At 47.3% G+C, this 23,095-nt stretch overlaps 6 pseudogenes; all 6 read right to left on the reverse strand.

The window, feature by feature from the left end:
• Positions 1 to 391: 391 nt before the first annotated feature.
• LOC135912041 (5S ribosomal RNA) lies at positions 392 to 510 on the reverse strand (annotated as a pseudogene).
• A 494-nt stretch (positions 511 to 1,004) lies between these two features.
• On the reverse strand, positions 1,005 to 1,123 carry LOC135912037 (5S ribosomal RNA; annotated as a pseudogene).
• Positions 1,124 to 6,726: 5,603 nt separating this feature from the next.
• Positions 6,727 to 6,845, reverse strand: LOC135912033 (5S ribosomal RNA; annotated as a pseudogene).
• An 8,680-nt stretch (positions 6,846 to 15,525) lies between these two features.
• Positions 15,526 to 15,644, reverse strand: LOC135912042 (5S ribosomal RNA; annotated as a pseudogene).
• A 5,389-nt stretch (positions 15,645 to 21,033) lies between these two features.
• On the reverse strand, positions 21,034 to 21,153 carry LOC135912035 (5S ribosomal RNA; annotated as a pseudogene).
• Positions 21,154 to 21,737: 584 nt separating this feature from the next.
• Positions 21,738 to 21,856, reverse strand: LOC135912032 (5S ribosomal RNA; annotated as a pseudogene).
• Between the last annotated feature and the right edge of the window lie 1,239 nt (positions 21,857 to 23,095).

Consider the following 23,095-nt stretch of genomic DNA (forward strand, 5'->3'; position numbering starts at 1 on the left):
AGTCTTTCCGCGAACAATGCACGCACACGTCGATTACTCCGTTTGTGGTTGTTCGCTGCATGCCTGCGTGCTAGTCGTGCTCGCTCACAAAAACAAGAGGGCGAGCACAACATTATGCGTGCGTTGCAGCCCACAATGTGCCACTTTATCGACGAGTTGTCATTGAGCTGTATGCGGGCGGGTGTCATAGCTCATGCGACTAAATTTTGCATGCATCATTACGTCCGTCATTCCGCGCAAAATATCGCGTAGTGGCCTGCATATTGGTTTCACACTTCGGCGTTGGCTCTACCAGCAGGCTCCAGTTGAACGTAAGTAACAGTAAAAGCAACCGCACACACACACACACAAAAAAAGTCACAGAAACACGCAATAAAAAAAAAAAGAAGGGTGCCATCAGCACTCGGCGTTCCCAGGTGGTCTCCCTCCCAAGTACTGACCGAGCCCAATGCTAATTAGCTTCGGGGATCGGACGAGAACCGGCGTATTCAGCATGGTATGGCCGATGGCAAAGTTGCTGTGTTTCCGACTGCACCTGTATCGTGCTATGTGCATTCGCCCAATGTATTGCTACATCACGTACGCGGCAGTCTTTCCGCGAACAATACACGCACACGTCGATTACTCCGTTTGTGGTTGTTCGCTGCAGGCGTGTGTGCTAGTCGTGCTCGCTCACAAAAACAAGAGGGCGAGCGCAATATGCGTGCGTTGCAGCCCACAATGTGCCACTTTATCGACGAGTTGTCATTGAGCTGTTGTATGCGGGCGGGCGTGATAGCGAAGCGGTTAGAAGCTCGTGCGACTAAATTTTGCATGCAGCATTACGTCCGTCATTCCGCGCAGAATATCGCGTAGTGGCCTGCACATTGGTTTCACACTTCGGCGTTGGCTCTACCAGCAGGCTCCAGTTGAACGTAAGTAACAGTAAAAGCAACCGCCCACACACACACACAAAAAAAAAACGTCACAGAAACATGCAATAAAACAAAAAGCAAAAAGAAGGGTGCCATCAGCACTCGGTGTTCCCAGGTGGTCTCCCTCCCAAGTACTGACCGAGTCCAATGCTGCTTAGCTTCGGGGATCGGACGAGAACCGGCGTATTCAGCATGGTATGGCTTTTTTTTTCTTCATTACCTTCTTGGTACATGACAATGAAAGACATACAAAACACTAATATCGCTTTACAAGTAAAAGATGCGAGCGGTGCACTGGCCAGCTCACACCAAAGGATTAAAAGCGTTTCAGTTTGGTGAGGTCATCCATTAATGGGAGCCATTCCGGCTGTTCTTTTTTGAGCCTTAAACACATATCTTACATAAGACACATTTTCAATGAAATACTCTCGTACAGGGAGAATAATTTCATCTGCATGCCTAAACGCCATTCGATTTTTCCATATACTGTGTAAGCTGATAAGCATAAACATGTCCCACGGCACTTCGTCACCGCTATCTACCGATAGAAATCTTATGCCGTAAGGTGATATTGGAAGCTGCTTTTTTAAAGTTCGCTGCAAGACGTCCCAGTGAAATACAGCGTCTGTGCAGTGAAGGAACATGTGATCTATAGTCTCCGGTTTTCTACAGATTAGACAATTTGTGGACCATGGGACAAATATTCCTTTCTCTTGTAGCCATGGTTTCACGGGCAGTGCCAGTGTGCAGCTGAAAGAAGAACGATTTCATTGAGGGCCGCACCAACATCTTTTTCACTCTCTTAAGTACATTCCTTTCAGAGCCAACACAGTATATGGAACGGTACAAAGGTATAGGCAACATAGTATCAATAAGGTCTTTCTGAAGTTGTTTCCTTCTAACATCAGCAAGATACTGTGCAGAAAAGCGAACTTTCAAACACTGAAAAGTGCGCACAACCCCCCAAAGAAAGCCCCGCACCCGTACACGTTTCACAGGGCTGGATGATACAACATATTCAGGCAGTGCCTCTTTCAACCAAATTTGCATTACCGTACGCAGGAAAGCATCTTTTTGGTCTCGGAGGAACATAAATCTTGACACAAGTTGCCTAAGAAACAAATGAGCCAAACCTAGGCCACCCTTTCCAACGGACAGAAATAGATTTGTGTGACTTGTCCTCTCCCAACTCGACCCCCAAATGAACACTGCGAAAGCTCGGTGCAATCTCTGGACGCTGGTCCGTGACATACACAGTGCCTGCAGCACATACCATACCTTGGCCACCAAAAAGAGGTTACATACTGTGGCCCGAGCAAAAATTGAAAGATCGCGGCCACCCCATTTGTGCGTGCATTCGCGTGTGCGCTCATTTTCCACTTCCCAATATTTTGCAGGTTCTTGATATTGGTCTAGTGGCACTCCCAAGTATTTGACAGGTGACGTTGCCCACTGAATGCTCTCAAACATTTGAGGCGCATAATCCCATTTTAGGTGCAGATTTAGGTGCACGTTAAAGAACCCCAGGTGGTCAAAATTTCCGGAGTCCTCCACTACGGCGTGCCTCATAATCAGAAAGTGGTTTTGGCACGTAAAACCCCAAATATTATTATTAATCCCATTTTCCGTGCCAGAAACCAAAACACTTTTCCCAGTTTATCACACTTCCGGAGGCTTTGCAAAACCTAGCCGCGTCCTTCACCACTTCAGTTAGACTTTCCCTATCTTCGCAAAATATGGCGATATCATCCGCATACGCAAGTACTTTAACTTCAGTGGACAACATCCCGAAGCCACGCACTTTTTCGTGTGATTTAATTTTCAGGCAAAAAGGTTCGAGATACAGTGCAAACAACAATGGAGACAATGGGCACCCTTGCCTCACGGAAGAACGAACTGTGATACTTTCACTCAGCTGCTTATTAACAATAAGGTTTGCCGTACAACCAGCATATGCCATTTTGACACCTTCCAAGAGCACTCGGCCGACATTCACGTGTTCGAGGATACAAAACAGAACATGGTGGTTGACGCGGTCAAAGGCTTTTTCCATGTCCAGTTGCAATATGGCTACACGTTTATCAAAAGCATCGCAGCATTCTAATATGCTCCGTGCTACGTGAATATTTGACGTTATCGTACGTCCTTTAATCCCGCACGTTTGGTGCTGGCCTACAATAGCTTTTATGACATTCTGCAACCTTCTGCCCAGAACCTTCATGAATATTTTATAGTCCACATTCGTGAGACTTATGGGCCGATACCCTCTGACTGACAATCTCTTAACCGGGTCTTCACTCTTCGGTACTAGGACGATGTGACTTCTTCGGAAGGACGGAGGCATCATCTGCTTTTCGTATGTTTCTTGAATTACGCTGTGTAGAATATGCGCCATGTCAGATTTAAACGCTTTGTAAAAAGCTGCGCCCAGCCCTTCGGGACCAGGTGATTTTCCGGAGCTTAACTCGTCGATTGCGCGCTCTACTTCCGCTGCACTAATCGACGCCTCGAGCCCCAGCTTGACTTCATCCTCTAAGATAGGCATCAGTGCCAAGAACTCCGCCGCGAGACCTTCTTCAACACGTGACTCGTGACCCAGTAGTCCTTCGTAATAATCAACAAACGCACGTTGAATAGTATTAGAGTCACGAGCCATTTCGCCCTTGTACTCTATCGCTTTTATATCGTTCTTTACTGCATATCGTTTTTCGTCGCACAGGGACCGCTTTGTCGGCGTCTCGCCAAACCACAACCGTTCTGCACGTGCGCGTATGACCGCTCCTTTATATTTCTCTTTATCCATCAGTTCTAACTTATTTTTTGTTTCTTTTATTTCTTTTTCGTACTGGCCCGGCTGAGCACTTTCCAACCTCAGCAGCAAATCTAAGCGGCTCTGAAATTCTTTTTCGTCTGCCTTGTTGCTTTGACGCAGCGCACTCGCTCTTTCTATAGCGATCATTTTTATTTCTTCTTCAAAATGTTCCCATTTTCCAATAACGTCCTTCTGATCACCCGTTTGCAAACAGTCAATTTTTTCTTTTACTGTAAACACAAAACGTTCATCATCAAGAAGCCTTATATTAAATTTCCATAGTTCCCAGATGAACTTCGACCTTTTGGTCTTCGTTCCTATTGTACCCACTACCATGCAATGATCGCTGAACGCAACATTTTTAATCAAGTAGTCACTGCACATTGGGACAAGGCCAGCAGACGCATAAACCCTGTCAAGTCTTGCATGACTTGCTTGTTGGAAATGTGTGAACTGCAGACGGGCACCTTCTGACAGAGCACTCCCGACGTCTTCTAAATTGTGCTCCAGGACAATTGCATTCAAAAGTAACGAGCTCTGGTTTCGAATGGTCGCGTTAGTAACTCTGTCTTCGGGCATGCATACGCAGTTGAAGTCACCCATCAGAATAATGTATCTAGGAGACTTGAGATAGGGCTGAACCATTTCGAAGAAAGCTTTGCGCTCATTTTCCTTATTTGGGGCATACACACACATTACGCGCCACTGTAAATCAAGATACGAAAAATCACACATCACAAAACGCCCTGTGTTGAAAACTGTAACAGATTCTTCAATAACACCTAAAGAATTTCGAATTAAAATGGCACACCCTCCTGACGTACCAAAAGAATGACTGACGCATACATTGTAACGGCTTCTAAAAGGCTCAACCATGCGGTCCGTCTGAGCTTCACTTTCCACCTTGGTCTCTTGCACTGCCATAACGTCCACATCGTTCTCAAGCAGGAGGCGCCTTAATTGATAGTGACGCCGCCTCGCTGCCAGTCCCCTTACATTAAAGGTGGCAAATTTAAGTGCTGCTTCTGTTCTGCCTGCCATTTGCGCGACAAATTAAATAGGCCGAACGGCTTCGTGCTCACCTTCAGCCTTAATACACCGAGAAGTGAAGCTCAGCAATTTTTCCTTCTCAAGAGTTCTCGAGCCCACCCAAGAGGCGTGCTCGCGTTCTGCAGCAGGCTGGCGCAGCCTCAGTGCGCTGGCCGTCGTAGTCCCGTTGTGGGTCGCCTCTCGTCCCTTGTCAAGGCAGAAGGAAGCCATGGTTGCTACGTCGGTGTAGTCTTCGCCGGGTTTTTGTCCGGCGGGATGTTGGGTTCGGGCGAAACGTCGGCCGGCGCTGCCCTCCCGATTTGGGGGGTGGTTCGTCGATACTCGCAGAAGGATGCTGAACCTCTTCGACACAGGCCTTGTCGTGTGTGCTCTTTGCTGGAGCGCTACTCATGCTTGTTTGGACGACGTCCATGCCTTCTCCCTCCTCTTGAGGTTTTCCATGTACTGCTTCCGTAGCAGTACTTGTGCTTAGCTCCGCTGCGTCAATCTTCGGGGCTACAACAGCCTGCTTCGACGCAGTGGTCTGGTCTTCAATCAGTGTCGCTGCCACGCCCTCCTTGACGGCGTTAGGCGCTGCCTGCGGCGTATTCTTTTCTGCTGTTCTCCCTGCCTCCTCGGATTCGTCCGCATCCATGAGAAGTTCCGAGTCGTCTTCTCCTCTCATGTGCCCTGTGACATTTGCGTACGTTTTGACGCACTGCGATTGGTCATGGCCGAAGCGACGGCACTGACTGCAACGGGGAACTTTGCATTCCCATCGGACGTGTCCTGAAGTATGGCACCTTAGGCAAAGCGGGGCTCTTCCAGGGACCACAACGAGGGCCTGCTCTCCAGCAATGCGTAGCTGGTGAGGCAGGTCATCAATTGTGACTCCAGGCTTCATCTTCAAAGACACACAACGCGTTGACGAACCTTTGTCCATGACTCCCTGAACGCGCCAGCGTTCCTTGGCGACTTCCGTCACCGTTCCGTAAGGTGCAAAGGCTGTTCGCACATCTTCGTCTTGCACGTTGTACAAAATCCAGTGGATCTTCATCCTCACGTCCTGGTCGTCGGGATCAATGATATTGCACCGTCGTTCTTTAACAGTCACTTCACGGACTGAAAGCAGCTTCTTCATTCCGCCAACACTCTTGAACGTGATAGCCCAGATGTGATTCATCTGGTACGCCCCCAAGGCGACAACCTCGGGGAGCAGTGCCAAACGAACCAGTGCGTCGCGAAAATCCTCGACCTTGTAGGGCCTTGCTATGACGTCGGCGTGCAAAAACAGCGTATTTGCAACAATTCGACCTGTTGGTAGCCGCGGCAAAATAACTTCATAATCCTGGTCACTCGAGCCAGCAAACCTGTTTCCACGGCCAAGCTGGGCCGCTGATACCGCTCCGTTGGAGCACATGATGCTCACGTCCGTCACGCTCGGTGGCCGGAAGTGGAATCAGCATGGTATGGCCGATGGCAAGGATGCTTTGTTTCCGACTGCACCTGTATCGTGCTATGTGCATTCGCCCAATGTATTGCTACAGCACGTACGCGGCAGCCTTTCGGCGAACTATACAGGCATACGTCAATTACTCCGTTTGTGGTTGTCCGCTGCATGCGTGCGTGCTAGTCGTGCTCGCTCACAAAAACAAGAGGGCGAGCGCAACCTTATGCGTGCATTGCAGCCCACAATGTGCCACTTCATCGACGAGTTCTCATTGAGCTGTATGCGGGCGGGTGTGATAGCGAAGCGGTTAGAAGCTCTTGTGAATAAATTTTGCATGCAGCATTACGTCCGTCATTCCGCGCAGAATATCGCGTAGTGGCCTGCAAATTGGTTTCACACTTCGGCGTCGGCTCTACCAGAAGGCTCCAGTTGAACGTAAGTAACAGTAAAAGCAACTGCCCACACACACACACAAAAAACGTCACAGAAACACGGAATAATAAAAAAAGCAAAAAGAAGGGTGCCATCAGCACTCGGTGTTCCCAGGTGGTCTCCCTCCCAAGTACTGACCGAGCCCAATGCTGCTTAGCTTCGGGGATCGGACGAGAACCGGCGTATTCAGCATGGTATGGCCGATTTTTTTTATTTATTACCGGTTTTTCGCAGAACGCTCAGTTTCCACACATTACAGTATCGCGATTGGAATACAAAAAAAAGGAAGAAAAGAGGCACACCGTACAACAAAGCCGTCTGTCCCGCTTGGACAGGCGTTGTCAACTTAAAATTCCTTCATGGCTGTCAGAGGTTCTAGCCTCCACAGCCATACCGGAACACATTGTTGCATTTTCTGTATTTCTATAAATCGCGACATACACTCTGAAATAAACGCGAGCGGGCCTAACATCAGGATCACAATAGTACCCTGCCATACGAGCCCACCATACACAGTGGAGAGCGTTCAACATAATAAAATCATATGGAACCCCGTCATCATCCTTATGGATGATGACGGGGTTCCATATGAAAAATTCATTCAAATCCATATGAAAAATTCAGGATATTCTATCAGCGAAGACTTTTCACGTCCTCTCAGGGAAATCAGAAAGAAACTATGGGATAGAACTAAAACAAACCGTGACAGAAAGGAGAAGGTCTTCCTAATGCACGACAAAGTAAACATCAATGGCCAGCTTTTCAAATGGGATGAAGAAATAAACGACTTGGTCGAAATAAAAAAAAGTGAGAAGAAAATAGAAAAAAACGGAAATGCGAGCAATCTATCAAAGAGAACACGCAGCTGCCGATAACCCTATTAAATATAAACGCGCGCAGCCTTCTAAATAAGATTGACCACTTGGAAGCTACCCTTCTCGCCTTTAATCCAGATATTGTTGTGATCACTGAGACTTGGCTGCATTCTGGTGTTCAAGATCGTGAAATCGTTCCCCCGGGCTATGTCATCATTCGCAAAGACAGGGAATCTAGGGGTGGGGGAGTGGCCTTGGTCTTAAAACGTGATCTACCCTTTACGCAAATGCCTGACATTCCTGGTGTAGAAGCCGTTTGGTGCAAAGTTCACTTGAAATGTAAATCTGTTAATGTGGGCGCGGTCTACAGGCCACCAAATGCTGAAACTGTGTATTTGGATCTTCTGTTTGATTACATGTATAAATATGTCTATGGCTCTATGATAATACTAGCTGGCGACTTTAATTGTCCGCTAGTTGACTGGAATACATTAAGCTCAACTGATGCAACAAGTAATGCCATGTATCGTATCCTATTCACTTTAGAACTTGTACAAATTGTTAGAGAGCCTACTCGTGCGCAAAGATCATCCAATTCTATACTAGACTTGGTGTTTGTTAGTAACTACTTCAGAATAGATGATTGTAAAGTTGAAGTGTCAAAAGGAATTTCTGACCATGAAACGGTACTGTGTACGCTGTTCTTGCCAAACTTGGGTCGCCAGCGCGGTCCGACGAAATATGTGCGCGCATTTAACAGAGCGAACGACGCGGCTGTTATGACGTATCTTATTCATGAATTTAATGATTTTTATGATTTGTATGCTCAGAGTATCGTTACTGTTGACGCCTTGTGGGTACAGTTTAAAGAGCACGTGATGCATTGCATCACAAATTTTATTCCTTTGAAAAAGAAGGCAACATGCAAGCACAATCCGTGGATTACTCGAGAAATAATCCACATGAAACGAAAAATTAATAGGTTAAGGCAACGAAATAGGCAACGACCAAACTTAGAACTAAAGGTAAACATAATTTCACTAACAAAACAATTAAAGAATAAAGTACTCGAAGCTAGGAAACGATTTTGTGGCACTACACTTAACAACTTCATTAAAAATTCGCCGGCCAAGTTCTGGAGGTATTTAAACAGAAAGAATGTTACTGCTAGCTCGCCTACACGTGGAAAGCAGCAAGCTGACTCATTTAACAATTACTTCCAGTCGATATTCACCGCCGATAACGGTGTTTTAGGATCATTAGCGTGCTATAGTAATGAGTCTACACAACTGTCTGGCGCTCCGGTCATAAGTGTACCTGGGATTCTTTCCCTGTTGTTGAACCTTGATGAAAGAAAGAGTTGTGGTCCTGACGGAATTCCAAACTGCTTTCTTAGGCGCTATGCCGAACCAATCAGTGAATATCTCTACCTCATATTTTCTAAGTCACTTCAGGACAGCTGTCTGCCCGCTGAATGGAAGGTAGCAAAAATTGTGCCCATTCACAAATCAGGCGACGTAACGACCCCGTCCAATTACCGGCCTATATCCCTCACATGTACCTGTTGTAAAATTCTTGAGCACATCTTATTAAAATTTCTTAAAGAACATACTGAGACTAAAAACCTAAAAACATCATTCACCAAAACCAGCATGGCTTCAGAGCAGGGTTGTCCACTGTTACCCAACTGACAGAAATCTTTCATGACCTCGCAGAGGGAATCGATCATCAAAGTCAAACTGATATAATTTTCCTTGATTACTCAAAGGCTTTTGATCGTGTGGCACATGCTAAACTGAATTTCAAACTAAACAAAATACTTGGCGATGGTGCCGTTACGAGGTGGATAGCCAGCTACTTATCAGAACGCCGACAATATGTGGAATACAATGACCATGCTTCTGATATCGTTCCGGTCATTTCTGGCGTGCCGCAGGGCTCTGTGCTAGCACCATTTTTGTTCATTTTATACATAAACGACATAACATATCACGTTGATGTGAAGGTGCGTCTCTTTGCGGATGACTGCGTGCTCTACCAAAAAATAAACACTCATGCAGACCAAATAAGGTTAAACACAGCTTTGGGCAACGTCATAAAGTGGTGCAATACATGGCAAATGTCAATCAATATGGAAAAAACTGTAGTGATGTCTGTCACAAATAAGAAAACAAAACTTAATTTCTCTTACGGTACCTGCAACGGCGTTCTTAGAACAGTAACTGAAAAGAAATACCTTGGTGTGATTATTTCTGATAATCTCAGCTCTAAAACCCAAGTCCAAAACATTACCAAAAAAGCAATGAACAGTTTATACTTCCTTAAGCGCACCTTGCGCTTTGCGACTCCAGATACCAAGTTACTCGCTTATAAAGTCCTTATCCGTCCAATCTTAGAATATGCAAACGTCGTCTGGTTTCCATATATGCAAAAAGATGTACGCAGGCTCGAATCAGTTCAACGAAAAGCTGTTCGTTTTATCTACCATAGATACCGGCGCACTGATTCTCCCACAGAGCTGCTTTCCTACGCAAGCCTAGACACCTTATCAAGCCGCGCCACGCTCCATAGACTCAAGTTTCTTTATCAATTAATTCATAACGCATTTAACATGGATCCTGCTACTTACATTAGTTTTAATCGTTCTAGAGAAACACGTCACAAGCATGACTTTACGATTAATGAATACTCTTGTGCTAACAACACATATTACTTTTCCTTTTTCCCTCGAGCCATAAGAGAATGGAACGGGCTAGATAAATCTATAACTGCGCAGGATTCCTTAAAAAAGTTCGCTGAGCTCGCAGCCTCGTCAGTCTTGTCAACAATCCACACATGACGATCATGTTCAGACTGTATTGATATTGTGTTGCCCACACGGTGTGTAACTAGCGTATTACTGTACTGTACTGTATACTGTTTGTATTGTTGCCCGCTTGATGTGTAACTGGTCTATTACTGTACTGTACTGTATTCCTGTATCTTTCTGATAAATCCACTCCTGTAACAGTCCCAGTGGGACTAACAGTATGTTAAAATAAAAATAAATAAATAATAATTGACAGATACCTTATCCCTTCGGGGTCCACCGGTAACTCTTTTTTCAGGGTTCGCTTTAAGACGTCCCAGAAAAAAAGCGCTTTCAATATTCCAAGAAAACGTGATCAATGGTTTCCTGCTTTTTACAGATCAATCAATGCGTTCCCCATGGTACGGTACAACCTCGCTCTTCCATGAAAGTCTTCACGGAGAGCGTTCCAGTGTGAAGCTTAAAAAAAAAAGGTTTTTACCCCTGGTGGCACCTCCATGCGTTTTACCCGTTTAAGTACATCAAGTCCTGGCCCTCCACTGTAAATGGCTCTGTATAACGGCACTGGAAAAACAATGTCACACACATCTTTATACAATCTTTTCCTTTTCACTTCGCAAAGGTAATCCATGGAAAATCGAACAGAAAGAAATCTTACGCTGTCGACCACTTCCTTAAAGTAGTCACGAAGTGATCCGGTAACGCTTGCCGTACTTACATGTGCCGGCAAAGCGCCGCTCAACCTGAGCTGGCATACGGTGCGCAGAAACGGTTGGCGCACATCGCGAAAAAACAAGAATCGGTTTACAAGTCGTCTAACAAAAAGATGAACCAAACCCACACCCCCGTCCTTCACTCTTCTAAACAAATTTGTTCGGCTGCACCTTTCCCATGTTGACCCCCAGATGAAAACAGCAAACACTCTGTGCAGCCTTTGCACATTTGCTCTCGAACAACACAACGCTTGCATGACATAATATAACTTGGTGACAAAAAACATATTACATACTGTAGCCCTTGCAAAAATAGACAGCTTCGCACCTTTCCATCTGTCAGCCTTTTCTTTCATTTCATCGGCTTGGCTCCTCCAATATTCATCGCTACTATTGTAGCTATTGAGAGTAACACCCAGATACCTCGTCGGCGTTTTGACCCAGTTCAGGTTCGCGAAGTTGTCCGTTGCAGACACCCATTTCCCGTGCCACAGGCCTAGGGATTTGCATGCCCCAATTTACTCTACTACCCGTGACATCACAGAAATGTTTCACTACCGATACTGTTTCCGTTACACTTGGTATGTCTGTGCAACACACTGCGATGTCATCTGCGTATGCGAGCAACTTCACCTCTGTCGCTGCTAATTTGAAACCACGTATTTTGTCATTTCCGTTAATTACTACACACATTGCTTCAATGTAGATGGAAAATAACAGCGGACTGAGGGGACAGCCTTGGCGTACTGAACGCCTGATGTTAATGGGGGCCCCCAAAGACTTATTGACAATTAATCTTGTTGTGCAATTCTGGTAGGCCAAGGCCACGCCCTCACTGATGATGGAACCGACATTAACATGATCCAAGATGGAAAACAAAATAACGTGAGCGACACAATCGAACGCTTTCTCCAAATCGAGCTGAAGAACTGCAACGCCACCATCGGTGACGTCACAGCATTCGAGCACGCACCGCGTCTGATGGATGTTCGAAAAAATGGACCGCCCCTTGATGCCGCAAGTTTGGTGGTCTCCGACAATTTCCTTGATGACGCCTTGAAGTCTCGCAGCTAAAATCTTCATAAAGATCTTGTAATCAATGTTTGTTAGTGATATGGGTCTATAGGATGACACCAATCTTAGTTTGTCTGCTTGATCACTGTTAGGGATTAGTATTGTGTGCGCTTTTCCAAAAGATGGGGGCAATAATTTCTTCTCGTACGCTTCATTAAACACATCTGCTAACAATGGGGCCAGTTCTCTTTTGAAAGCCTTATATAACCCCGCACAGAGTCCATCAGGCCCAGGCGACTTGCCCGAGTTCAAATCGCCGATTGCCTTTTCAACTTCGTGCTCGGTAATGTTGCCTTCCAATCGTTCTTTAGCGTCATCTGCCAGCCTCGGCATCCGCTGAAGAAAATCGGCTTTGAAACTCTCTACATTGGCTGGCTGAAATGCAAAGAGCGACTGGTAGTACTGCAAGAATGCGCGTCCTATGCTTTCGTTGTCCTCAACAACAACCCCATTCATTAATATCTTATCCACATGGTTTCGCCGTCCGTGCGCCTTCTCGAGTCCAAGCGCCCTTTTTGTGGGCGTCTCCCCCGCCGCTAATGCATCTGCTCGTGCTCGCACGATGGCACCTTGATAACGTTCTTTATCGAACTGTTCCAGCTTTTCCTTGACGCTCCGCACATCCTCGTTGTACAGACCAGGCTCTCTGCACTCAAGCGTTATCAGCTGCTGAAGTAGTGTTCGCAAACCCCTTTCTTTATATTCCCTCTCAAATTTGAGGCAGCTTGACCTTTCTAAGGCTTTCATTTTAACTTTTTGTTTAAAACATTCCCACTTTTCAGCTATTGTTTCAGCTGCATCTTCGCGTATTTCATTAATGGCATCCCGTACTGCCTTTACAAAAGATTCATCATTTAATAACACGGCATTCATTTTCCACATCTCCCAATTAAACTCATGTTTGCGTTTCCCTATACCGACATTACATATTACGAGACAATGATCTGAGAACGATACAGGCACTACAGAATAACTGTGGCATCTTGGAATTGTATCCAGCGAAATGTAGATTCGGTCCAACCGCGCATGGCTACTGCCCTGAAAACGTGTAAAAGTCACGTCACGCCCCCCTTCCAGACACTCAAAAACGTCATCGAGTTCATTTTCACTGATTAGTTTTGACAAGACTTCACTGCTTCTGTCACGCACACCGGCATTATTGGCTCTGTCTCTAGCGCTCATTACACAATTGAAGTCTCCTAACAGCATAACGCGCTTATCGCATCGAACATGCTGCGAAAGGTTCGAAAAGAAACGGGCACGCTCTTCCATTGAATTGGGTGCATATACGCATATGATGCGGAACTGAAATTCGCACAAAACAATATCGCAAAAAACAATCCTTCCAGACTGACAAGAAAAGGTACTTTGAATTTCCAGTCCAGGCAGTTTCTTCACAAAAAGAATGCACCCCCCAGCCGTGCCTAACGCATGGCTTACCACCGCAAAATACCTAGTCGTGAAACGGCGCACCATGCTCCCGGTCTCCTCCTCCCCATCAACCTTAGTTTCCTGGACGGCTAGTACGTCGACATCGTGGTCAGTGACCAACCGTAGGACCTGACTTTGCCTACGACTAGCCGCCAACCCTCTCACGTTTAAAGTGGCAATATTAAGGGACGGTATCTGAGCCATGTTGAGCTAAAGAGAAAAGTAGGCCCGGAGCATGGTGCTTACCATACACGACTAGCCCTCGGCTAGCCGCCTCCGGGACCTCCCGGTTTCCCGGCGTTGTTTGTGGCCGGCACTTTGTCCGCAGGCTTTCGCTCAGGTGGGACATTCGGCTTCGGTTTCAAGCTCGTCCGCCTCCCAAGTGGTGTCTTTGTCGGCGGCCCTTCGCTGGTGCTGGTCGCACCGTCGTTGCGGTCCTTAGTCTGGTCATGCGGGCGCTTGACTGGGGCACCAGGAGTCGAAGTCCGGTCGCCGTCAAGGACGGCCCCATCCTGCTGCATCGCCGTCGTGCCGTTGTCGAGCGGGTCTTCACTACTGCTCCGCGTAGACAGGCCCATAGCGGTCGCGACCTGTACCGTCCCACTCGACTTCCGGGTAGGCTCAGCCGCCTTGCTGTCTACGGCCGAACTCGTCGTCCCACTGGCTGTCGCTGTAGAGACCGTGTCTAGCGTTCCTTTAGCAGCGTCCTCCGCCTCGGCCACGTCCATGACATGCTCTGCCGCAACGTCGCAAGTTAGTGGGCCTGTTACGGTGGCATAAGATCTTACGCAGTCAGCGTCGACGTGGCCGAAACGTCTGCATAAGGTACAACGGGGGACTCTGCACTCACGGCGGACGTGTCCCGTGCCGTGGCAGCGCAGGCACTGCATCGGTCGACCGGGCACGACGACCAAGGCCAACTCGCCGCCGACGCGGATCTGATGGGGCAGGTCCTCCACTTTCATGCCGCTCTTCAATTTCAGACTGACGGTCCTGGTGGTTGAGGTCTTCGCTCCCATGCCTTCGATGCGCCACCGCTCCCGGCTCACCTCCTCCACCTTGCCGAAAGCCGCGATTGCCGTCCGGACGTCCTCGTCGGCAACGCCGTACAGCAGCCAGTGAAGCCTTAGCTTCATCTGCTGATCCTGCGGGTCAACGATAACGCACCGTCGTCCCTTCACTTGGAGCTCCTTAAGGTCCAAAAGCCTCTTTGTGGCAGTCGCATCGCTGAGGGTCACTGCCCAGACGTGGTTGATCTGGTACGCCCCTATGCATACCACATCAGGCAGCAGGCCCGTTGGCAGAAGGGCGTCCCGGAAATCTTCCACCTTATAAGGTCTGGCGCGAACATCACCGTGCAAAAAGACGGTGTTAATAAGCACATGTCCTTTAGGCAGTTGCGGCAAAATAAAGGCGTAATCCTTATCGTCGTTTAGCCTGGATCCGCGGCCAGAAGTGGCCACTGTCGCTGCTCCACTGGAGCCCATGATTCTGCTGACCGCTCAGCTCGGCTGCCGGAAGCAGAATGAGCATGATATGGCCGATGGCAAGGATGCTGTGTTTCCGACTGCACCTGTATCGTGCTATGTGCATTCGCCCAATGAATGTATTGCTACATCACGTACGCGGCAGTCTTTCCGCGAACAATACACGCACACGTCGATTACTCCGTTTGTGGTTGTTCGCTGCATGCGTGCGTGCAAGTCATGCTCGCTCACAAAAACACGAGGGCGAGCGCAACATTATGCGTGCGTTGCAGCCCACAATGTGCCACTTTATCGACGAGTTGTCATTGAGCTGTATGCGGGCGGGCGTGAAAGCGAAGCGGTTAGAAGCTCGTGCGACTAAATTTTGCATGCAGCTTTACGTCCGTCATTCCGCGCAGAATATCGCGTAGTGGCCTGCATATTGGTTTCACACTTCGGCGTCGGCTCTACCAGCAGGCTCCAGTTGAACGTAAATAACAGTAAAAGCAACTGCCCACACACACACACCAAAAAAAAACGTCACAGAAACACGGAATAATAAAAAAAGCAAAAAGAAGGGTGCCATCAGCACTCGGTGTTCCCAGGTGGTCTCCCTCCCAAGTACTGACCGAGCCCAATGCTGCTTAGCTTCGGGGATCGTACGAGAACCGGCGTATTCAGCATGGTATGGCCGATTGTTTTTTTCTTTATTGCCTGCTAGGCATACAACAAAAGCAGATACAGTGCATTGTCACTTTTAAAAGTGCTGTCACATCACCTTCAGCACGTAAGGGGTTAAAAACGCAGTTGTTTCATCATAGAGAGTTCCCCTAAAAGGGGGTACCACTCAGGCTTTTCTATTTGAACTGTGTACACTTCTCTCAAGTATTCTACACTCTCAATGAAATACTCTCGTGCCGGTCGCGAATTCAAGTCCTCGTTGCGCACGGCCATCCGCGTCCTCCACACGCTGTGGAGTACTAGCGCCATGAACATGTCGTAGGGCACACCCCCTACGTTCTTGACAGGCAGAAAACGGATGCCGTACGGGGTAATGGGCAAGTCTTTCTTCAAGGTCCTCTGGAGGATGTCCCAGAGAAAGACTGCATCACAGCAATGCAGAAATATGTGTTCAACTGTCTCCGGCTTTTTACAGATGATGCAGTCTACAGACCAGGCAACAAAGATGCCCTTTTCTCGCAGCCAAGGTTTTGTAGGGAGTGTGCCACTATGTAGCTGGAAGAAGAACGTTTTTACTGATGGTCGTACAGGCATCATTTTAACTCTTACCAAAACATCGTCCCCTGGACCTCTTGAGTACAATGATCGGTATACAGGAAGCGGCAACATGGTTTCTACAAGATCTTCATATAATTTCTTACGCCTCACCGCAGAGAGATACTCCATTGAAAAGCGTACTTTTAGGATTTCAAAAGCACTAATGATTTCACGCATATAACCCCTTGGCCGTCTTTGTTCGACATTGACCGTTGAAACAATAAATTCCTTCAAATAATTTGACAATCGCACATGTAGCACTGTTCTCAAGAAGCAATCGCTTTGATCGCGTAAGAAAATAAACCTAGCCACGATCTGCCGCAAGAAAAGGTGGACTAGGCCAAGCCCCCCACTGCGGACAGATCGAAACAAATTTGTGCGACTGGTTCTTTCCCACGTAGAACTCCAAACAAATACTGCCATCACTCTGTGTAGCTTTTGAACTGCATTACGTGTCGTAGATAACACTTGAAGGACATACCACACTCGTGAAACAAGAAATATGTTGCACACAATTGAACGCGTAAACATTGAAAATTCTCGGCCACCCCATTTTTGGGTCTTCTCGCGTAGTTGCTCCGTTTCATTCTTCCAATATTCTGTTGTGTCCCGGTAGTGTTGGAGTGGTACGCCTAGATACTTATCAGGCGTCACCGTCCATGTAACATTTTCAAACAGTGAGGGTGTACTTCGCCAATTTCCATGCCAGATACCAAGGCATTTATTCCAATTAATTCTACTACCGGTGCACCCACAGAATGTCTTCACATCATTTACTGCCACTCTCACACTTTCTTGATCATCACAGAACACTGCGATATTATCCGCATAACTAAGTACTTTGACTTCCGCGGTCATCAAGCGGAATCCACGAAGTCGTTCATTCTGAAGCATTTTTTGGCATAGGGGCTCTAGGTAGAGGGCGAAAAGTAATGCTGACGCAGGACATCCTTGTTTTACGCTTGATAAAACTTGTATGCTTTCGCTGAGCTGTTTGTTCACTACAATCCTCGTAGTGCATCCCGTGTATGCCATTCGTACCCCCTCCAAAACCACAGATCCCAGTTTTACGTAGTCGAGGATGCACAAAAGGATCTTGTGACTCACGCGGTCAAAGGCTTTCTCGAGATCGATCTGTAGCATCGCTACCCTACTCTCAAAATCTTCACAACATTCTAAAATATTCCTTGCAACGTGAATATTCGTCGTTATAGATCTACCTTTGATGCCGCAGGTCTGATGGGGCCCTACGATTTCTTTAATAACAGTTTGAAGTCGCCTGGCCAACACACCCATAAACAGTTTATAATCAACATTGGCCAAGGTTATGGGCCGATACGATCCAATAAATTGCTGTTTCGCGGGATCTGTTGTTTTGGGAATCAACACAATGTGTGATCTGCGGAAGGACCCTGGTAATTCTTTCTTTTCATATGCCTCGTGCAAAACTTCACATAAAGCTGCTGCCACAGGGCTTTTAAATTTCTTATAAAAAGCTGCGCTTAGGCCATCTGGACCAGGTGTCCTTCCAGAGGTCATTTTCTCAATTGATTTTTCAATTTCCTTGACGGTGATAGGTGCCTCTAAGCTTGCCTTTTTGTCGTCGTCGAGTTGCGGCATAAGTGATAAGAATTCATCCTTGAATGTGCTACTGCCCTGTCTTATGCTTCCTAATAATTCGCGATAATGTTCCACAAACGCTTGTTCAATTATTGCTTTATCTCTTGTGACGACGTTTTGATATTCTATCACCTTGATTTCATTTTTAGTCGCGTAGCTCCTCTCGTCTGCCAGCGCACGTTTCGTGGGCATCTCGCCACACCAAAGCCTTTCGGCGCGTGCGCGCACCACAGCTCCCTTGTATCTTTCTACGTCTATAGCCTCCAATTTTCTTTTCACGTCTTTAATTTCTTTACTGTGCGTGCCCGGTTGCACACATTCTTGACAGAATAAAAAATCTAACTGGCACTTCAACTGCTTTTCTTCTTTCATTTGGCGGTGTTTTATACAAGATGCTCTTTCAATCGCTTTCATTTTTACTTTTTCTTTAAAAGACTCCCATGTATGAATTAAACTGCCCATGTCACAGTCGAATACTTCTTCTAATTCAGTTTTAACGTTTTCTACAAACATGTCATCATCGAGCAGCTTGTCGTTCAATTTCCATAGGTCCCAGCTAAACCTCTGCTTTTCTTTCTTATTGATGGTGAACATGACTAGACTATGGTCGCTGAAAGAAACGTGCTTCACACTGTAATCTCGGCACAAGGGATGTAACGCAGTAGACACGTAGGCTCTGTCAAGCCTCGCCTGACTGCTACGCTGGTAATGCGTGAACTGCGTGCCCTGAGAAAGCACATATCCTACGTCATCCAACTCTCGCTCGTGAACCATTGCATTCAAAAATAAGGCACTATAATCACGTACCGGCGCTTTGCTTGCCCTGTCTTCGGGAATGCAAACGCAGTTGAAGTCTCCGAGAAGAATAATTGTCTTATCACACGACAGGTGCACTTCAAGGTTTTCGAAAAATATTTTGCGCTCTAGCTCCCTATTCGGTACATATACACAAACAATTCGCCAATTCGCTCCAGAAAAAGAAAAATCACAGACAATTAATCGTCCCAAATCGTCAGTATGCAAACACTCTACTACAATACCAATGCTGTTCTTCATAAAAAGCAAGCAGCCACCAGATGTACCATGAGAATGGCTGACACATACATTGTATAGGGAGCGGAAAGTCGAAAGCATGCGGTCTGTCTGCTCTTGGGACTCGACTTTCGTTTCCTGCACGGCAGCAATATCAACGTCATTCTCAAGCAACAAACGCCGCAACTGATACTGTCGTCTCCTAGACCCAAGTCCTCTTATGTTGAGCGTTGCTACGCATAAGGCTTTTTCTAATTTAAAGGTCATGTTATCGCTGTGAGTAGGCCTACCACACGGCTTTTACTTCAAGTGGGTGCTCCCCAGAAAAAAAGGAATTTGCATAACTTACGGGCATCTCGGCTTTTTCATGTTTTTACGTCTCAACTCCCGCACAACACTTTCACATATTACTGTCTCTCCAAAAATCACGACAGTCTCACCTACCCAGGTGATGAAGACGGGAGAGGCGGCTTGGCCTCTGCCCGTGGGTCGACCAGAATTTTTGGCCGAGGTTTGAAAGACGGACGCCTAATCCCCGTTGTCTTCGTCGGTGGTTCTCCAGCCTCGACGCCATCGGAATTACTTGTCTCGTCTCGACTTTCGTCACAGGGGCGCTTGCCAGCCAGGCCGCCGACTGCGCTCTCGCTGTCGTCCATGTTGTCCTGTCCAGCTGTAAGCTCTGTTTCCTTGGCAGAAGTTTCACACGATTCTGGCCTCTCTGAGGCCGTTGCATTCCCAGGTTGTAGCTTCGACGGCTGTTCTGCGGGCTCTTGCCCTGTTGTCGCATTCGGCCCTTTTAGAGTGGCCGGTTCTGGCGTCACCAGTACTCTGTCGGACCCTCTGTCACCCGGACTTGCTGCGTCTTCAGCGTCAGCCTCGTCCATGAGTAGCTCGGACGCGTCGCCCCCGTCCACGGGCCCGGTGACGCTGGCATAGGAAAGCGTGCAGTCGCGCTCCTCATGACCGAACCTCCGGCAGCTACCACAACGCGGCACTCGGCAGTCACGACGAATGTGCCCTTTTCCTCGGCAGCCGAGCTGAGCGGACGCAGGATGGCAGGCCCTTCAAGGGTGGCTACAGCGGTACTTTCCGGCCGCGGTAACAGGTCTTTTGACGTTGAGAACGAGTATGAAGTTATATTGCCGAACCTTCCTACAGGACGAGTTGTTTTGAATACTGTTTTTTTACATGCTGACGTCCGTTCCCGGCCATATCGAGTGGAAGACTTCCGCGACACACTGGCTCGTCTGACGCTGCTCCCCGAGGTTGTTGCCTTAGGGGCGTATCGCATGAGCCATGTGTGGGCGGTGAGGTTCAAGAATATGGATGCTGTGAAAAGGATCCTTGGCGTCGGTGACCTCAAGGTGAAGAATTCTCGCTGCCTCGTCATCGATCCAGCCAACCAAGATGTGCGGATGAAGGTACACTGGCTACTCCACAATGTACTCGACGAAGACTTGAGACGTGCGTTAGCGCCGTACGGCCAAGTGATGGAAGTCAGCAGGAAGCGGTGGCGGGTACACGGCGTGGACGACAAGGGCTCGACCACCCGTCTGGTAACGCTCAGGTTGAAGGTGGGCCTTAAAATTGACGACCTTCCTCATCAAGTGAACGTGAGCGGTGAGCAAGCCCTTGTTGTTGTGCCGGGATGGTATGGCCGATGGCAAGGATGCTGTGTTTCCGACTGCACCTGTATCGTGCTATGTGCATTCGCCCAATGAATGTATTGCTACATCACGTACGCGGCAGTCTTTCCGCGAACAATACACGCAAACGTCGATTACTCCGTTTGTGGTTGTTCGCTGCATGCGTGCGTGCAAGTCATTCTCGCTCACAAAAACAAGAGGGGGAGCGCATTATGCGTGCGTTGCAGCCCACAATGTGCCACTTTATCGACGAGTTGTCATTGAGCTGTATGCGGGCGGGCGTGATAGCGAAGCGGTTAGAAGCTCGTGCGACTAAATTTTGCATGCAGCATTACGTCCGTCATTCCGCGCAGAATATCACGTAGTGGCCTGCATATTGGTTTCACACTTCGGCGTCGGCTCTACCAGCAGGCTCCAGTTGAACGTAAGTAACAGTAAAAGCAACTGCCCACACACACACACAAAAAAAACGTCACAGAAACACGGAATAATAAAAAAAGCAAAAAGAAGGGTGCCATCAGCACTCGGGTGTTCCCAGATGGTCTCCCTCCCAAGTACTGACCGAGCCCAATGCTGCTTAGCTTCGGGGATCGGACGAGAACCGGCGTATTCAGCATGGTATGGCCGATTTTTTTTTATTTATTACCGGTTTTTTCGCGGAACGTGCAGTTTCAACACATTACAGTATTACACTTGCAATACAGCATGGTATGGCCGATGGCAAGGATGCTGTGTTTCCGACTGCACCTGTATCGTGCTATGTGCATTCGCCCAATGAATGTATTGCTACATCACGTACGCGGCAGTCTTTCCGCGAACAATACACGTACACGTCGATTACTCCGTTTGTGGTTGTTCGCTGCATGCGTGCGTGCAAGTCATGCTCGCTCACAAAAACAAGAGGGCGAGCGCAACATTATGCGTGCGTTGCAGCCCACAATGTGCCACTTTATCGACGAGTTGTCATTGAGCTGTATGCGGGCGGGCGTGATAGCGAAGCGGTTAGAAGCTCGTGCGACTAAATTTTGCATGCAGCATTACGTCCGTCATTCCGCGCAGAATATCGCGTAGTGGCCTGCATATTGGTTTCACACTTCGGCGTCGGCTCTACCAGCAGGCTCCAGTTGAACGTAAGTAACAGTAAAAGCAACTGCCCACACACACAAAAAAAAAACGTCACAGAAACACGGAATAATAAAAAAAGCAAAAAGAAGGGTGCCATCAGCACTCGGTGTTCCCAGGTGGTCTCCCTCCCAAGTACTGACCGAGCCCAATGCTGCTTAGCTTCGGGGATCGGACGAGAACCGGCGTATTCAGCATGGTATGGCCGATTTTTTTTTCTTTATTTCCAGCTTGGCTACAAGCCTCAAAAGTGTTTGTGATCATAGATCACACTCGTTTTATGTGTGTCAAAGTATCAAGCATTGACAACACAGCTTCATCGCAGTCATTCATCTTGTACACGTCACGCACCTTCACAACCATTTCCACAAAATATTCATACACAGTTCGGCCTTTAACATCGCAATGTCTATATGCCAACAGACTACGCCATACTGCGTGCAGTCCAAGTAAAAAGATAACATCCATCTGTTCAAAATCGCGTTCAGGGGGTAAAAAACGAATGCCATGTGGATTGAGGGGTAGGTCTATCTTTAACGTTCTCTGTAATATATCCCAAAAGAATATGGCATTATTACAATCAATGAAAACATGTTCAATCGTTTCAGCTTTGTTGCACAGAAAGCATCTGCTTCCCCATGGCACATAAATCCCTCTTTCCTCTAGCCACGTTTTAACAGGCAAGGTTCCCGTGTGAAGCTTGAAGAAGAATGTTTTAACGTTCGCCGGTATACACATATTTTTAACCCTTTTAAGTACGTCTTGCCCAGGCCCTTGTTGAAAATTTAACCGATATAATGGAACAGGGAACACACTTTCAATGAGATCCTTCATAAGACGCTTTCTTTTTACATTGGAGAGGTACTCAAGGGAAAATCTCGCCCTAAGGAAGCGATAGGACGTTACAACTTCACGCAAGAACCTTGAAATTGTGTAGTGAGGGTCAATGGCTGAAGAAACAAAAAATTCAGGCATAGAAACTGTTAACATGGTTTGAAAAAAACAACACAGAAACGGGTCTCTTTCGTCCCTTATCAATATGAAACGTGATACTACTTGCTGAAGAAACAAGTGGCACACCGACAGACCACCTTTCTTTACTCGACGAAACAAATTTGTCCTTGATGTTCGCTCCCACGTAGAACACCAGATAAACGTGGCAAATATTCGATGAAATTTTTGAATGTGCTTACGTGTACAATACAGTGCCTGCAGAAGATACATAATTTTCGCAACGAGAAAAACGTTACAAATAGTGGCACGTGCAAAAATCGACAACTCACGGCCACCCAATGCTTCGGCCATCGCACGCATTTCATCCGTTTTTTCGAGCCAAAGTGACTCGTTCTCACGATACCCATCCAAAGGTACCCCCAGGTAAGTGCTAGGTGTCGTGAGCCACCGAATATTTTCAAAAACACCGGGCGTGGCAGTCCAATGGCTATGCCAGAG

Source organism: Dermacentor albipictus, chromosome 3 (assembly GCF_038994185.2).
Source record: "Dermacentor albipictus isolate Rhodes 1998 colony chromosome 3, USDA_Dalb.pri_finalv2, whole genome shotgun sequence".
NCBI lineage: Eukaryota > Metazoa > Arthropoda > Arachnida > Ixodida > Ixodidae > Dermacentor > Dermacentor albipictus.